The sequence below is a fragment of the Anser brachyrhynchus genome, assembly GCF_964034855.1.
Source record: "Anser brachyrhynchus genome assembly, chromosome: Z".
Lineage (NCBI taxonomy): Eukaryota > Metazoa > Chordata > Aves > Anseriformes > Anatidae > Anser > Anser brachyrhynchus.
The window spans coordinates 17,987,423-18,004,042 of NC_137697.1; positions in this window are offsets into that span (position 1 = coordinate 17,987,423).

The window sequence follows — 16,620 nt, forward strand, 5'->3', positions numbered from 1 at the left end:
AGCAGCAACCTTCTGCACTCCTGAAAGAGTAACTTCTCCAATGCTTCTTTTCTTTTTTTTTTTTTATTCCTTCTTTTTTTTTTTAACAAACAAACAAACAAAAAACAAACAAGCAATATATAAATAAATAAATAAAAATAAAAATGCTGTGCTCCCACAATGCCTGAAACTCCATCAGTGGTACTAAGGTCTATGTATTATTTTCATAAACTTTGTATTTAAGAGTATATCAAGATACTTGTCAGACAAAATGAAAATATTCAAAGCAAATGGAGTAATAGCTAAAGAAGTCTACATGCTTGAAGAAAATGCTAAACATTTGTTTTCAGCCCATTGCATTCACAACTGCAACTATAATCCAGCACAGATCTGCACAATTTCATACACAGATCAGGTTATCTAGCAATAAATTGAGTAAGTTCTTATATAAATTATTGCATGAGCAGTTTTCTGCATAGATTTGATTTTATACTTAACACAACTCTTCCAGTGCAGCCACTCTGTATAAAGTTCAGCCAACTTTAAGCACCTACAGCTATCTTGACTTAACAGCACATTTAGGAGGGCAATCAAGCTTACACACTGAGAGCAAACACAGATATCCCACCTGAAAGCATTTATCTATGGTGATACAACCAGTTGGCATTTGCTAAGAGATCAAATGAGGCTGCAAGGGACTTCAGTGCAATGAAGCATTTGTCACTCTATAATGTAAGGATCTATATAAATCATTTAACTAACTTTGTGCAACATCGCGCCCTCAGTTCAGCCAGTACAATTTTTATATCGGGCCCATGTACCTTTTAGTAAATGAATGTAAATGAGGTAATTTACAGTTACTTCCACCCCTGTAAGACTGCCTATTTCCCTAGCCTGGGCTCATAACTTTATGAAAATACCGACTTGGACCCAATGCTCCTTGTGGATCCCTCCCAACTCTGTGATTCTGTGATTCTCTGACACCGTTAATCACCTGGGGTTACAGCCCGGCCATTGAAAGTCCACACAGAGTGTTTTTATTTCTCGTTTTCGAATAGCTGGCCCGGGTACCATTCTCTCTCTCTGTCCGCCGTTACAATGTCTGACTTTCAGAGGTGAGGAACAGAATTGGGATTCTCTCTGAATAAGGCTGGGGGAGGGAGCGGGCTAACCTTTGCTCTCTGTTTTACCCCAGATTTTCGGCTTTGCACATGAATGGATACCCTTCTATTGAGGCCTTTCTGTTGGGGGATGAAACAAATTAACTGCGAAAGAATACCACGGAATTCACTTTGTGCACTATCTCTGCAAAGTTTTTTTTTTTCTTTTCTTTTTTATTTTTTTAAGACCCCATGGAAAAAAAAAATCAGAAGCTTGAAATATCTTGTGCAAAACTTTCAGAATAGACGGGGCAGCCCAGCATTCCTCACAGTCGGCTCTACAGTAAAACTGCACACAAATCTCTTACCAACTACACACTTTCTTACCAAAGATGGAGTGTAAAATAAGTTGCTATAATTCTTCTGAAGTCCATCTGTGGTTATGAAGATAAAATGTTTTGCGCTTGTTTGTTTAATCGCTGCTGCCCTCTAAGGACAGAGACTAGGTGCCTTTTTTCTTTCTTACTTCCTTTCTTTAGTTCAGTAATTTGGGGAGTTTAACAAAATATGCATAATGTGCAGAAAAAGATTTTTTTCATCGTGAGGACAGAACTCTGGATGACAAAATGCCCGCACTCTCTATAAGTACAATTATATGATATGATTGTTTTTCTCTAAGAGCCTTATTATGGTCGTGTTGTTAAACATTACACACGTTCTAGTAAATGTGCCTGGGTGGACTTGTTGCTACCAATGTCTTCTGCCCCCTTGCTAGCATTTAGGACTTTAAACATCTCAGAACTTTTTCCAGGTGTTTCATCTACGTGTTTCATCTTGTATGATTCAATATGAAAAGCTTTGTAACTTCCATAAAATAATGTTTTGCTATTGCAAAAATATTTTTGTCTTGTCTTGTGGTTAGTTTAAACTCAGATCCCTAGCATTTCTCGTCTTTGTTTTCAAATAAGCAATTTCTGAAGCATTCAGACAGTTTGATAACTGTACAATACAAGCACTGCAGTTTTACGATTAGGAAGATCTTAATACTCGTGTCTGTATTTCGCTTTACAGGCTGAGCATAAATTGTAGTGGCAGGTGAATACCCAGGGCTTTGGGCTGTGAGAATTAGCTGAGACTGGGAACGGGCTCACCTATGGATGCTTATCTGGTTTAGACTCAGATTTTCAGACAGGAGTACAGGCCCTCACAGCAAGTAGTTCTGCTTTTGAGGTTACGTTAATGTAGTTTAGATTACACAAATGATTTTTTAAAAAACACAGTCAAATTAAATTTAGGCTAATTAACTATAATTAGAAGGTAATTTGCATGATTAACAAACAGATTTTTAACCTTTGGAGAAAAAATGATTAAAAGGAATTCCCCCTTTAACATAGTTTATTTGGGATTTGCTTCTTATCCGTCTTTCTTCTTGTTATTTTACCAAAATAAACATACTTAATTGTTTTCTCCGTAATACTGGTAACAAGATCAGAGTTCTCCCTACAAATATGACAGCTTTGTCAGAGTAGGTAATTTGTACTTCCTAATTTTGCACTTGGTCCTCAGGCAATCATCCCATGGCAGGCAGCATAATGCTTTAAGCCCTTGAGCTATAGAGTCCTAGCCTGGCCAGCTGGAAGCAGAATAGGTTTCCCCTTACCCATTGCCAATGTGCTGGACTCAACCAATTCCCTGAAGAAAAATGACTATATACTTGGCACACGGCAGCTACTAAATTTAAACTCCTCCCGCCCCTATATACTAAGCTTTCTATCTGGTTCAACACTGAACTCCTATGATCTGGCCAGCATGGATTCAGAAAGGGATCTTAGCCATCAATAAATGTAGTGAAAATGAGGCTTTGCTTTGCTTTCCTTTCCCTCATAGTACTAAAAGGAAGTTTCAGGGAGACGGAAAATGTGGCAGATGCAGCCAATCTGACATGCCATCTACAATCATTTTGGCTCCATTTCCTGCGCCAGTCCACATCCGATTGCACTGCTCCAATTCTCTCACGAATTACTGTCGTCTGTAGCAGTGTGCGTGCCTAACCAGCAAATCTGAACTGAATGCAGATTTTCTAGAAAGGAATGGAAGAGGAAAATAATCTGAATAGTCACTTTTACTAAATGAAAAATATTTTTAGTTAGGGTTCTCAACTGTTCCTGGGACTTGTACAGATTTATTCAACATCATATGGAAGAATCATTGTATCCCCATCTTGTGATTGTTTAAAATAAGTCCCACCAAACTGAACAAATGCTGGCTCTGTGACTTGCAGACATTAATTTAACCCTCACAACTCTTGAGTTCTTTCATGTCTCTTAATTCTAGAGAAAATTTAGTTACAGAACTAATATATTTATGTCAAATGAGATTATGTTATAAACTAGCCATGTATGTTGTAAGCCTGATGGATGCTACGTAAGAGATGAACAAGTATGAAGAACTCTGGCTTAAGAGATCAGTAATGAAATTTGACTATGATAGAAGCAGAAGCGTGGTTCTCTGACACTGTAAAAAATGAAATCAAGCTAATTTTGTGTTTGATTTCAATGAAAGCAGGATTGGCTTCTTTATTTTTATTAATCTATTTTTGACATGTAGGACTCTGTAACTATCTGCTGTTTCCATGATTCCTAAAACCTTTTTTATGTCAAGATGGAATGACCCATTAAAACCTCTTACAGCCACCCTTAGTATGTATACCAATAATAAGATGAATGTACGCTAACTTGACAGAAAAAGAAAACGATACATCAGATATTCAGAACCCGTAACCACATCCCTTAAATTAAATAGAAATTAAAGAGGGATTTTTCCATTGGATTTTTAGACCAAGAATAGTGTGATTTTTTTCTGTGTGACATTCATATTCCAATGTCTACCCCATATTAAGTCTAAACATAGTGAAGCAAAAGAACCTGTACTACTTACAATATTTTTTGAATAAAATAATGGTTTAGCAGAAAGCAGTCTTTTTATGAGCCAATAACTTTACAAGTTGCACTACTGCTGTTGCTCCACTCCCCTCCAGTATACCATTTGGATTTGGGGCCAATAAAGAAACCTCAAACTTGTAGAAATTTTCTGTAGAGAAAAAAAATAATCAATGCAAAAAAAATCAATCAATCAAACAAAAAATACAAAAACCTAGAGGGCATATCTTTGGGCTTATATTTACCAGTGATTAGTCTCTTACAGTGGTGCACAGTTTTCACCTCATTTTTTGAGTTTGAGACTTTAGGAATAATGACAACAAAATTGAAAAGTGTTTATTTATTTATTTTTTAAAATGATGTGTTTTTCCATTTAATACTGAGACAAAACTTCTGTTAAATTGTACAACCAGGGCACTTGTCTGAGATGGGAGAGATGCAGTTTCATAACCCTGTTTTAAAGTTGATGTTATTTAAAGTAACTGGAGCTGTTTAACATAAAAACCAAGAGAGAGCAATGCTGGACTGGTAAATGGGTTTGCTGTCCTGGAATTCCATTGCACAAATCAAGGAAAAGATAATGACAAGCTGTAGCCTGGATTTTAGCTTCCATAAAACTGAAAAAAAAAGAAGTCCTGATTGGTTCCATCTACAATGGACTATAACTATTACAAGGAAAAAAAAAAGTCTATGAAATGGCACACCTTACACTGAAAGATTTCCAACTATTCCATCACTACATTTACAGAAACTTGTTTTATATTCAACTTTTTGAAAAGTTGCTATTTTCCACAGTTTTCTTACTCTTCATAAAGCTCAAGAGAGGGAGTACAATTTGGACAATGCTCCTATAAATTGATCTGCCAGAACTGAAGAATGTCAGCAATCAGCATGCACAATATAAAAACCTTTGTAAAGAAAAGATGTTCCCTTTCAAACTCTTAACCAGGAAATATTTTTATTTTTTTTTAAATAAGGATAGATAACAGTATTAAATAAACAACAAATAGAAAGGTAGTACCTAGCACGTGCTTGATCTTTGATGCACTGTTTTCCTGGGACAAAAAGTGCAAGGGAAGCACTACACATTCAACATGCATAAAAGTCTGATCACTTAGGCCAGAGGCTAAATACAGAAGTAAGTGTGCATATCAGTTTATAATTTGCCTCTAAAATGCTGTTCGTCAATCTCTTCCAACAATCTATTATTTGTTTTTATGACTATAATGCTTTTTTCCACCTTCCCAGCTTTGTGTGTGGCAGAGTTTGCCTTGCACCAAAACCTATTGTTGAGAAAATTATGCCCCTTTCTGATTCAGACTAATTTTGTTCTGGGAACAAAGGACTGGATGGTATGACTACATGACTGGATATTTATGGCCTGTTTGCACAGTTATTATTATTATTGTTAATATTTTCACTGTCACTGGCTTGGGAGCAAGTGGTGGGTTATTAGGAAGGAAAGCACAATAGTGCTCACTTCGAAGGGAGACCCATAGCTTTATTATTATTATTATTGTTATTGTTATTTTCTGTGGAAATAGTTTTTGTAGTATTTTAGTATTCTCCATCTGGGCCTGGAATGCAGGTTCACCCACAACACTTTTAGACTTCCCCTGAAGGGTCCAGTCTGCAGTCCCTGTGCCGTGATTACCAGGGTCAGTTTTCCATTGTTTTTCCTTCTTCATACTGGAACCCAAGGCATTTTTGTGTAGCGGTAGGCATCTCCTGTTTGGACAGTTTTGTACAGTAATCTTCTGACAAGTGTTCAGCTGAAGGTGGGAGAAGAACAGCTGAATGATCCACAGAGCTAACCAAGCTACCTGCGTCTCACCTCAATCCACAGCTCCTCTCTCACCTTGGCAGCTCAGGTGTACACCCCTCACAGCCAGTTTGATGTTTATGCTGATGACTTGCTTCTCTGGAGTCAGCAATAAGTGGCAGATGAGTAGCCTTAGGAATTAACTCCCCAGTAGGTGTTGGTGTGGTGTCTGGATGAAATACCTTACAGACCTCATAGTTTCTTGGAATGCAACTGTTCGTTTCTGCCTAAGGAGACTTCCAATGGGTTTCCTGGAAGCTGGGCATGGGAAGGAGATGCATCTGAAGTGTATTCATCTCCTTACTCTTTGCAGTAGCAGCCTACTCAGAAGAAGGCTGACTGTCCTAAACAGGAAGGCAAGTGAAGACCCAAGAAAACTCCCAGTTAAATAGATGGTCTCTTACAAGGCCGACTCTTTTTTGGGATGATTAAGGTATGGCATACTGAGCTGCTGGAAGATCATGCTATTCCCATATACCTTCTAATGTGTTGGGAGGCATCCAGACTTTCTTCTTTTTTATTTTTCATATTGGGCCTTTTCCTTCTAACAAGATTCAGTGAGATCCTGTAAATTTTCTTTCACTGTTTTACACTGTTTTACACTTATCCTTTAATTATTGGGAAATATAACTAATAGTCCCATGTTTACAGGGAAGATTTTGGGAAGCTCTAAAAAGGAAGAACATGTCCTGAACTGAATTATTTTTTCATTAATTTGAATGAAGAAACACTGCAGGCAGTGGCCTGCTCACAAAGCAGCTAAAGCTCTGCATCTGGTAAACTTCTTGATGGGAAAGGGACCATTTTTCGCCCCTTAACTTCCTCTGGATGCTTCTGTAAGAAAAAGGCAATGCATCCCTCAGAATTGCCTCAGAAACCAAATGAAAATATTTTCTGAGTGTATTAGCTTTGAAGAGAAAATCTTCAGAGCTAGCTGTGCCACAAAGAGAGTGTCTGGATAGAGGCTCAGAGCCAAAGATAGGTCTGTTTTCAGTTACAATAGGGCTAGGGAACACCCCGTTGAGAATACTGCTTGACCTAGAAGGTACTGAGTAAAGTACTGACTTTGGAAGAAGAAAGGGGAGAAGAAAAGAAATAGAAAACAAAAAAGAGAAAGTCCAGAACAAAATATAGGGAAATACATATGTTTGGAGGAAGGTAGAAAGAAGAAATAGACACAAAAACTCCCAAGCAAATCCATTGCATGATCTTTTTAATGGTATGAGCTAATGGCATGACCATGCTAGAACCAAAAAAATAAAGTTACTTTTTTTTTTTCCAAAGAAAAATGCCATTTCTTACCCTTGATTCTATATGCAATATATTAACTGAGGCTTTAACATCGGAGCATATAACATAACTGTGTTATAATTTAGTCTACTAAAAGGCCATACAAGTGCTTGATATATTGAGTAGTATATAAAAACAGGAGCATACTGTTTGTTCTTGATTATGTTTCAATACACCTAAATGGGAAAAACCTTGCTAAAACAGATCAGTCACATCATCTCTTCTTTAATTATTAAACATTTTAGAAAGGAACAGGAATTATAAACAAAATCATTTCTATTTTAATATCAAGCTGACATATAAAGTACTAGTAAAGCATTAAGGTGATTACGTACTGTTAAAATTTAGTTGAAATGTCCTGTTAATGAACAATGCAATTTTGATCACCGTGGTATTGTCAGGAAATTTATGCAAAGGATTTCCTTAACAATCCAAAAAGCAGGCATAAATCTTTGAAATAAAATATTTTCATAGCATGACAAAACATAAAATAAAATCAATATACTAAAACTAGTCCATTTGGCCTGATTCAAACTGATTTGTTGCATACAGACTTTGTGTAGTTTGCTAATAATTTGCTAAATTCCTGTATCTGTGATTTTTTTTTCACAAAAGCTGATCCTTGACATAAATATGCATACTGATATTACTTCAGTATCATTTACTTGACTTCCTAACTGCTAAAAACATATGTTTAAAAGTGAAACACATGAAGGCCTTCAGTTTGATCATTTCAATCTCTAATATTTTCTCATTGCTTCTGCTTTTTACAGTCAGCATTTTGTTTGTGACCCTGCAGAATTAAGCACATTCTCATTACCTTACAGTACCGACTGGACAAATAGCAGCTTGAAAACAGCCTTACAAAAAAGTTTGATCTTCACTATTGGTTGAACAATCATGACAATGTTGCTTTTGTACAAGATTTGTAATCATTGCTGCTGCAGTGGTCAAAATTGGGGCAGTTTCAGCCTGTATGTAGTCCTTTCTATAGCGGAAAAGAATTGCATCAGGAATGAATTTGGCTGAGTAAAATAACTCTCTGTAGATTTAAGGTGAAGATTTACATCTAAGTCCTGATAAATCTATGTAGGGTTAGCTGTTTTTTTTTTAGGATATTTCTGGCATGGTATAGGGAATATCTCATGGTAAGTACTATTCCCATCACTCATCCTGCTGGGGCTCCGTCTGTCCTCTCCCAGTTTCATTCAGTTTGTGTGACTCTTTGCTCTCTAAAAAGTGCTGTTTCTATTGTGGTAATGCAGAGTCAATAAAGAGATGAAATATTTCATAAAATTAGTATCTGTGTCACATTATAAAGTTTGAATGCTGCTGCAGCTACACTTTTCTTGACGTAGAACAGTTGCTGTTTGACTAATTCAGTCAAGACACAGTTGTTATTCTCAAGGTCAGTTTCAGTGTTCCTGAACTGTAACCCATATGTGAGAGCTGGCTTTCTGAGTTAATCATCTCCAAGTCAGCAGTCAAGAGACTTGCAAATGTTTTTAAGTTCATGTGTTACTGCCATGCCAGCTCAAGCTGTAGGAGGAAAGTTGCATATGAACTCATATGTTGCTCTTAGCAGAATTCTGCTGAGACCCTCACATATGCAGTTATGATACTATTTTTACAACTTTGCCAGCTCTTCAATATTTTATCTTCACAAATCACAGACTCCATGCAAGGTTGCCAGAATCCTGTCATATATAAGGGACTTTGATCAGGTTACACTATTTTTGTCAAGCTTGTGCTTGGTCAAAGAATGTATCGACTGCACAGTGTTAGGCTTCCTGCACAAAGAGCATCAAAACAAAGCTCTTGTTAACAGTCAAGGGTTGCCCTGCAAAGCTCAAGTGGCTTGGGAACTACCTGATAATATCATTCTGATAAGCATTAATTGGGTGATACTATTAAGCATGCCTGTTCCGTGATTTTTACAGTAATTGCAATCAGCAAGACAAGTCAGCACATGTCCAAGTACTTCTGAGTTATACCCGTAGTGCACACATTTTATGGCGTAGCAGGTCTTCTTTGTGTTCAGTAAAAGAAGAAAAGCATCACAGAGTAATAAAAATATTGATTTAAGTTAGGTTAAACTCTGTATCTCTCCTGTAATTGATCATATTGTATGATTATAGCTCCATTGTCTAAATTATATACAACAGCAGATTACAAAGCATGTCTAATTTTAACAAGAAAAATAATCTAGGACTCTACATCTATGTGAAATCCAACAAGCTTGCCATAACAAAGGGTTCTGCCCTAAAAAGCTTTCAACAATGATAGCTAAATTTAGGTGAATTTTGAATTTGCAGAACAGGTAGCAGGACCATTCCGAACAGACTATGTAACTTGAAATTCAGCTCAGTTGACTTGTTTCAGCTTTCCACAATGAAACACAGATCCATTCCCTTTCTATTAAGCAATTTTAGTCATGTCTACCTCAGCCTTTGGATTCTTTTCTTAAATACAAAAAGGTAATTACCCATTTTTCCAACGTTGCAGGACTGTAACAAACATATTCCTGGACCTATCAAAATAAAACTTTTGATGCAATGATTTTCACAAAACAAAATGCTCTCATAGTGAAATAGATGCAACTCAGAAAGCAAATGATAATAAAATAACAGCAGGTTGCACATTATAAAATAAAAAATATAAAAAAAAAATAGATGCAACTGTGTAATGTGCCACTTGCTCTTTGGCATCATTTATTAATATAAATTAATAATTTAGCCACATTAGCTTCACAGTCAGTAATTCAAATACACAGAAAAAATTAGCAGGTCTCTTAAATAAAAGCTAAAGAAGTACCAAACATAAAAACATGAAATGTTAAAAGAGATATCAGTTTTAAGCACTAAATAAACATATATACATATACATATTTTGAGGATAAATCAGTATTCTGCAAAGATGACTTTAGAAGATCATGACACCAAGAGCAATGTCTTGCCTTGTCACCAGTCAGAACTCCACAGTGTTCTATTAAACAAAATTAAAGCACTTTATTTTCTTAAGGAAACTTGAGCAACTGGTTGTCAGAGAAAAGATTTATTATAAACAGTAAAGGATTGGGGTTTTTGTTTGTTTGTTAGTGTTTTGTTTTGTTTTGTTTTTAATCAAGTGAACGGCAACTTCAATGTAGTTTAATTTGTATTTTAAATCTTTCTGTCTGAAACAGTCCCCAGCAACTCATCTGAATGCAACCTAAATTACAATTACAATAGAAATACCACCAGAAACATTTGTCTTGGCTAACTGTAATCCAAAAGCTCATTTGGAAGCACCTGCAAGCAGTATTTGTTGCCAAATAGAGAAGGCATGATTATGTTTCATTTGACACAATAAATTTTGTAAAGTATGGAATTTAAAACTTTTGCAGAACAAAGAACTTTTTGTAACCATGGCTGATTATAATTATGAGTAGTTCGGTGCGGCTGAGGTACCTTGGAATGATCATTGTTTAACCTGGAAACAATCTGAATTAAAACATAGTGTTAGCATTGCCTGAGAATATGCACAAAGAAAAAGAGTCTCACTTGCTTAATCACTAAAATTTCACCCTTGGGAATGGGTAAAAGTATTGTGATCAGACAGTTATTGTGCTGAAAGTTTGAAGCAAAATAAATAAATAAGAAAATAAAAAAATCCGTCAAGAAAAAAAAATGCACCAAACACAGTAAAACAAACCAAAATACTGAAAAAAAATTATTTGATCTCAGAAAATACATGGATTGGCTATCTTTAGTGAAGAAATAACTGATAAAAGATGTATTGGAGACTTAAAGTTACCAGCTGCAAGGTAGGAATACCTTCCCTGAATAAGTTTTGTATGATGTTAATTTGAATATTCCTTATGTTGTTTAAAAACAAAACAAAACAATACTTCGAATATAAGATACAGAAAATGTAGTGTTGTTGTAGCAAAATACTACAGAATGTTCTGTTTCAAGGTACACTTATTTTTCAAAATGATATACTATATCAAAATTAACTCTATCCCAGCCAAAACCAGAACAACCATAACAGTTCATTAGTACCACATTTTCTCCCTCAGAAATACAAGCAAAAAGCTCAGGTGTATTTCTGGCTAAACTTCATAGAAACTTTTAAGCCAGTTTTTCAAAACCATGATTCTTTTATCTGCAGCAAAACACAAACAAATACAATGATTAACTCTAATGCCATCATCACAAGTTGAAGAACTGTCCAGAACAATTTAGTTAATTGGGTAGTAAATGATGACAGAAAATTTGTACCAATCAGTCTTTTGAGTTTGTGGGAGCAAATGTGGTCTCTGCTTCCTTGTAATCTTATAATACCTACAAGAAGGTGTTGAAGTTGCTAGATCAATTTCTTTGCTATATGACTAGAAGTATGCATTCTGAAAAGTGAGAAGCCCAGTCCAGAAGAATTATTACTGTAGGATGAGTCATTTTTTCCTCTTCATATGTGCGCCAGTTGGGATCCAATAGGCTGAATGGCAAGAAGCACACCCTCAGGTTGAGAGTTTCTACTGAAACAATTAAAACCTAAAGCATCGTTGTTAGAGTTTTGGCCTCTGACTCAGCAGGTGATCATTTATTTATTCATGAATATATCCTGGATGGTGACAGGGTTGTGACTGACATCCTCTTCTTGACCATGTTAGAGTACAGCCACCAGAACTATACTGGGAGAATATATTGGGTAGATGGAGAAGCCTCTTGCTTACTTGATAATTTTGAAAATATTTGATGATTAGCAGAATCAGAGGTGTGACAGTTTTTAATCAGTGTCAATACTACAGAGATATGGGCCTAATCAAATAAAGTCAGCCAAATACCACACTAAATAGTCAGAAACAATCAAAATCAAAGGAATATGTCCTTACTGCTTGTTGCTATCATGGCATGTATCCTGATCACTATTGGTTACTATAGAAAAGACAAAGATTCATTTTGTTTTACTATGAAGCCCGGTCATTGCATCTCAAGATTGTGCTGTTATGATCAGCCAATTGTCTAGATATGAATCGATAGAAAATGTTTTAATTAAGATCTCAGAATCCAAGGGCAGTTCAATATGTCAGTAAAATTGGCTCAACAGTAAATCACAGGTACACTTCTCAAAGCTTACATGGACAACAACCTCCAAGCCAAAAAGGTGACTCTGAAATGACGGAAGGAAGTACTGCCATTCAGAAGCCATGTTAACACACATCGTGTTCAGTATCCGGTGATCTAGAATGTTATGAATTCCCTCTTCTTCAGAATAAGGATATAGGAATTTCTGCATGCACTTCTGCATGCTGTCTCCTACAACTCCAAATTAAAGCACTTTTTCAGAGCAACCACTTCTTTTATAATAATTTATTTGAAAAGAGTTATTGAAGAGTGAGGTGCAAAAACTGCCACAGGAGCACAGAACGTGTTTGCCTCTGCTGAAAATGCCTACCGCTCACAGTCTCTGACCATGCTGAGTGGAAAACAGCTTTCCAACAGTGAGCGCCGGGAAGGTTTTAATGTGAATCATACTCGTGTCATGAGACTGTAGACAAGACAATCAATTAAGGACAGACAGATGAGACACTGTCCTCAGCTGCAATCCCAGACACTTTTAAATAGGTGTCTGAATTGTGACTCCTGTGGCCAAGGATCAAGCACACTAAGGACTCTTTCATTAGTCAGTGATTCATACAAACACCGAAGAGATGATGATAAAGACACAAATAACCTGAATACATACTCTTGGATCACGACTGCTTTACTTTTAAGCTCTTAATTATTTTCAGGGTCCACTTGTAGAAGATCTGTCGGTTATTGACAGGCTGACAGAGAAAATGCATGCGTCTGAGAAATGGGAGATTTCCTGAAGTGATGGGAAGGAATGAATTTCCTCCTGAGCCACATTTGTCTCCAACAAGATTCCTCTAAACACAGTAAAAACTGAGTAAACGTCACCTGTGGGGGTGGGAAGCACTTTATTTTTTTATTCCCCAATATGTGTGTCAGATCTTCAGTTCAGGACATAAAGAAAGGAAATTCTCAAGGACACCAACAGTTATGGCCATCCACAGGTGGTCTTTGCCATCACTCATGTTTTGGACCTCACTATGGGATTTTTTTTTTTGTGTGTGTGATTACTACTGCCATATCTGCTGTGTGAAGACGGACAAAGTGTTTTCAAAGATACTTTGTTACCAGAAACAACTTATCTAGATCATTATGCTTGGTCTCAACATTGAAACCTTCTTTCTAAATTATTGCCCCTCTCATTTGTTATTGTTTCACAAACATTTTAATGAATTGGCTTGGTTTGTCTTTTCTCTATAGGCTGGATGCATTTGTACTCATTTATAAATATGGCACTAGGTATATGAAACTGAAAAGGTGATCTCTGTGTTGTGGTTTAACCCGGCTGGCAGCTAAACACCACACAGCCGTTCGCTCACCCTCCCCCCTCCCTCTCTGGGATGGGGGGAGAGAAACGGGAAAGTGAAGCCTGTGAGTTGAGATAAAGACAGTTTATTAAGACAGGAAAATAATAATAACAATAATAATAATAATAGTGATAATGGTAATAGTATTAACAATAATAATGTGTAAGAAAACAAGTGATGCACAATGCAATTGCTCACCACCCGCTGACCGATGCCCAGCCTATTCCCGAGCAGCCGGCCCCCCCACCCCGGCCAGCCACCCCTATATATTGTTTAGCATGACGTCAGATGGTATGGAATACCCCTTTGGCCAGTTTGGGTCAGCTGTCCTGGGTCTGTCCCCTCCCAGCTCCTGCTGCACCCCCAGCCTGCTCGCTGGCAGGACAGAGCAAGAAGCCGAAAAGTCCTTGGCCTGGTGTAAACACTGCTCTGCAACAATTAAAACATCAGCATGTTATCAGCGCTCTTCTCATCCTAATCCAAAACATAGCACCCTACCAGCTACTATGAGCTACTTAACTCTGTCCTAACTGGAACCAGGACACTCTGTCACAGGGATGATGCTGTTGAAATTAACATCAAAGTCATAGACTCCAAAGTGCAGCTAATTAAAAGTTGATACATGTTGGTATCAATGGTCACAATGCTTTTCATATTTCCTCCTATTGGAATTACAGATACCTTTGAAGTAATGGTAATTGTTAAAGTTTCCTAAATGTTGGCTGAAGAAAAGTAACAGATCAGCACCTGAGTATTCATGTGGGATGACAGAGAGCAAGAGCAATGGCTGTAATGTTTGTCAGGGATGTGTCTTGGCTTTTGGGATATTTACCTGCTGTGTTTATTGACTGATGATGTAAAACAGTTATGACAGACCAATTCTAGTCATTATCAGTAACTGATGGAGGGGAGAATATCTGTGTCTATGCCTGAGTGTTCTCTAACTTATGGGGGGAGAAAGGATCAAAAAAAAAAGTACTTTTTTCTTCAAAGAAAGTAGTTGAAATTACACTGATCCAGACCACATCCCCTTGCCATGAGTAAGAGTTTCAATGTTATCCTGACATTTCCCTTGTACTAACACATAAGGTATATATATATATAGCCTTCAGAAAAAGCTATTCACAAGTTTATGAACTCTTGGTAAAAAAGGTATGTACAATGGAATCTACACTGAACCATACGCAAAATAGATTTTTTTTTTCCACAAAGCCAGACAGCATACTCAAATGACACATTTAATACTCAGTGATAGATTTAAATCCACTGTGTAGGTCTGCCCTTTCTGCTGAGGTCTCACACCACTGAGACAACTTATCTTAGGAAGCAAGAAATGATGAAAGTAGCCTGGGGAACACTGAGCAGGGAGGAAGAGGGTACGCAGCCTTCTTTACCAGCAGGCCAGAGAAAAGGGGTACCAAAATGCACCTTAAAACAAACCTACTGTGTAGGTCTCTCTACTGCAAGTTGCCTAAGGAATTCACTTAGGTAAAAATGAGCCCTAATATAAAATGTCTATTGGTATTATCTAGGGTAGGTCAGTATTGTACCTGGTAAACAAATGGATATTCTATTTCACACTATAGGTAGTTAAATTATGAAGCTATTTGCCACAGGGCATTCTGGATGTTAAAGAAGCACAGGGATTCAACAAGTGATTCACAAACGTACAGGAACTTCAGGTAAGAACTTTGTATTGATAATTTTAAAAGGTTTGTCTCTCTTCTTGGTCCCTACAGTGGAAATGGAACATAGGTTGGTTTATTTTTGGAAACCCAATGATGGATTGGAAGCTAAGCACTTGCTAAGCTGTTCCAGTCCCTCAGTTGTGCCACGGGTGGAAAGCTCACCTCCTCCCTCTGATCCTTTGTGGCTTTTTCACAGTGCATTTTCTTAACTGCAGCAGTGTGCATTAAGCATGAAGTGTGTATTAATTTCTGCACAGCAGCAGCTGTACTTGATATACTTATGTGAAGAAAGAAAATGCACGTTGCTTGTTGTTGACCCTTGACTGGGCACAAAATAATTATTGTGGAGTGACAGAGGGGTCCAGCTAATTGAACCCACCACGATCTCCCCTCTAAGAATACTATCCTCTAAATGTCCCTGTCAAAAACAGGACTAGTGGCTAGATCAAATTTAATCTTACTCAGGCTGGTAGCTCTGAATGTTCGTCGAACATTTATATCTTTTCTAATGTTGTTGTTTTGGAGCTAAAATTTGAGATTATGATAAACAAATCCTTATTTCATAGAATGTGCATAGGTAGAGTCCCAATATTCACATTTAAAAATATTAAGTCCAGTTAAACAAATGTGAATTAGACAAGCAAGGGGGGAAAAAAAAGACATATTACTCTACTCTGTCTGCAGAACTCCCTAACTTTCCTGAGTGTTGATAAGACTGATGGACAATCCTCTTCCAGGCTTTTCTCATAAGGAAGATCTGTTTTTCATTACTGCCTTGAACTTCTTCAGTTTACTTGCCAGGTTTTGAGAGCTACAGCTTGTTTCAGTCCAAACCAGTTTCCCTCAAAAGCTGGTAATACATTTTAGGCCATGAGAAGAAATGGATTATGGATTTCTGCAGTTTTTCTCTTGCTGTAGTAAATGACTTAACTGAGCCTAAGGAAATAGCTCTACATGGAAGGATGGAGTCCTGAGCACATCTGAAGCTGAAGCACAAGGGTTTTCTGGAGTGACAGTGAGTTCCATAATTTAATTTAAAGTTAAAACACCACTCCAGGTGGGGTCTCACAACAGCAGAGCAGAGGCGCAGAATCACCTCCCTCGCCCTGATGGCCATGAGAATGATGCAGCCCAGGACGCGGCTGGCTTTCTGGGCTGCAGGCACAGATGACCGACTCATGTCAAGCTTGTTTTCAACCAACACCCCCTGGTCCTTCTCCTCAGGGCCTCTCTTGATCCATTCTCCACCCAGCCTGTATTGGTGCTTGGGAAAGCCCCAGCCCAGCTGCAGGACCTTGCACTTGGCCTCGTTGAACCTCATGCGGTCTGCACAAGCCCACCAGATGGCATCCCTTCTCTCCAGCGTGTTGACTGCACT